General features: G+C 33.7%; 1 long non-coding RNA gene across 1 annotated transcript; it reads right to left on the bottom strand.

Annotated features, from left to right (window-relative positions):
• Positions 1-838: 838 nt before the first annotated feature.
• LOC121230349 (uncharacterized) lies at positions 839-1,644 on the bottom strand. Its single transcript, XR_005928282.1, has 2 exons — positions 1,497-1,644; positions 839-1,197 (listed from the first exon to the last, which is right to left on the bottom strand). It is a non-coding gene; the product is annotated as an uncharacterized lncRNA (long non-coding RNA).
• Positions 1,645-2,248: the final 604 nt, after the last annotated feature.

The following is a 2,248-nucleotide window of genomic DNA, read 5'->3' as shown; positions in this document are numbered from 1 at the left end:
AAAATGCAATCTCGTTTCTTGTTTGGTCCTTGGAAAACTTAACACAAATCCATCAAAATGTCAATCCAAGTTGGAATTATGTACTGGAAGAGGAGTGTACAAACCATGAGGTATCAGTTTTGACTTAGTTTTTTTTGCATGCTATACAAGTAGAAAATGCTCATGCAAAATATCGTAAGTCTTAGTGATATGAAAATAACTTATGAGATCACCACTATAGGCCTCTCTAACTAACAATTCGCACATGGAATAGTTTGATAAACATAGTAATTTTTTTTTATCATGTTCTAGATTGGTGAGATATTATAATTACAATGATTTAGCAATCATTATTCGAGATCTTGTTGTTTACAAGAAGGTGTCGGTTTTTCAAAAATAGGATTGTGCAAATCTTAACTAAGTTTTCTAGTTTGTCTATGTTCAAGTTTTTTAGATTGGAGCCCACTCTCCAGATATTCATGAGTTTGAGAATATCGAAAGAGATCGTTTAGTTAAAAGATAGAAGATGTTTGAATGGAAAGTCTAGAAACCCAAGGCCGACCCTAAGGTTGTTTTGAGATGCAGCCATCAAGGGCCCAAAAATGTTTATTTCATTAATGATAAAAGGGATCCAAAAGATAGAAATATCTTTAAAATGATATTTATTTCAGGTAAAAAGATTCTTAAATATTATTTGTTGTTTGGTATTAATAATAGATTTTTAGTACGGTAATTATTTTTTCCAATATTAATGGAGTAAAAAACTCAACAAGCAAACCTAATTAATGCCAAGTGCTTTTTTAATTATTATTGTAGTAGCCCATTTCTGCCCGGGCTTTAAAACCAAGGATAAAAAATAAATAAATGAATGTTTATTTATTATAGTCCATGTACAAAGCCCAAATTTCATTTACAGCCCATTACAATTTATCGACCCATTTAGCTTAAACCCAGCAGACTCGTTACTACCCAAAACCCGGTTACACCCAAGCCCGAATACCCGAGCCAGACCCAAACCAGTGAGGCCCAGTGCCTAAACTAAATCTGGAAACCCTAGGGTTTCCAGAAACTTCGCGCCGCAATCAGTCCAAGAGTCACGCCCCTTCGACTCGTGTCCATTCGTCTCGCAGTGACCCGAATCAATGCCGTGACTCCGGCCTCGTATCACGCCGTGATCGACGGCTGAATCAACGCTGGTGGTCTCTTTTCCTCGATTGCCTGCAAAAAGAGAAAGAAAATACAACAGAAAAGGAAAACGGATAGGGAAAAGAAATCAAAGATTTCTTTCTAAATGTAAACAGTTCATAGAAGGCTATAAAAGCCTCTTTACAAATCTATACAAAGGACCGGATTTTTACAGAATAAAAAGATACTTACACATATTCATAAAAGAGAAGTTCAAGTAGTTTCTTTTAAAAAGGTGATTCGAGTTTTTTTTTATTCTGTTATTTATTCAACGAGTATACAAATCGATCTATTGCAAAAACTGATAATATTATGAAAAAGGAAGAGGTTACCTGCGATTTTCTTGAAAGAATGAGGTTTTTTTTAACTCTTCGACCATCGTGTGTGGTGGCGCGTGAGCGCGTGAGAAGACCGGGGACGAAGGCTCGACAGAACCCCTAGGCCGGACCCCAGATCCTCTTTCAGAGGATTTCTTTTCTTTTTTTTTTAAAACCTGGCTAAAATGATTTTAAAACCTGAAATCGGGGTTTATATAACCCTACCAAAACGGTGTCGTTTTGCTTAATTCAATAAGCACTAAAATGGCACCGTATTATGCAAAGGATCCGCGTGTTGACCCAGTTACCTGGGGAGGATCCGCGTGTTTTCGTAAAGTGGGTTAATTGCCCAATTGGTCCTCTCGTAATTTTAATCTTTATAATTTCATTTTACTTATTTTTTAATTTAGCCCTAGTATTTTAATTGTGATTCAATTTGGTCCTCACAGTGGCTTTAAAATTGAATTCGTGGAAACGGTGTCGTTTTGGGATTAGGGCAAATTGCCCAATGAGTCCCTCGGTTTTAATACGTTTTTAAATAGGCCTAAATTTTTCTTTTATTTTTTAATTTTGCCCAAAATTTTTAATTACTTTTAATTTTAATCCCATACACTTATAAATTTATTTATTTTGAATTTTATTATTTATTTAATATATATTATCATTTTATATTAAAATTCTATGTTATATTATTATTAAATATGGAAAATCCATTATATTATATATTATTATATTATTTTATATGGCATATGTATTATTTATATTGT

Source organism: Gossypium hirsutum, chromosome A06 (assembly GCF_007990345.1).
Source record: "Gossypium hirsutum isolate 1008001.06 chromosome A06, Gossypium_hirsutum_v2.1, whole genome shotgun sequence".
In the NCBI taxonomy this organism is placed as follows: domain Eukaryota; kingdom Viridiplantae; phylum Streptophyta; class Magnoliopsida; order Malvales; family Malvaceae; genus Gossypium; species Gossypium hirsutum.
This window is presented reverse-complemented; position numbering and strand designations above follow the sequence as displayed.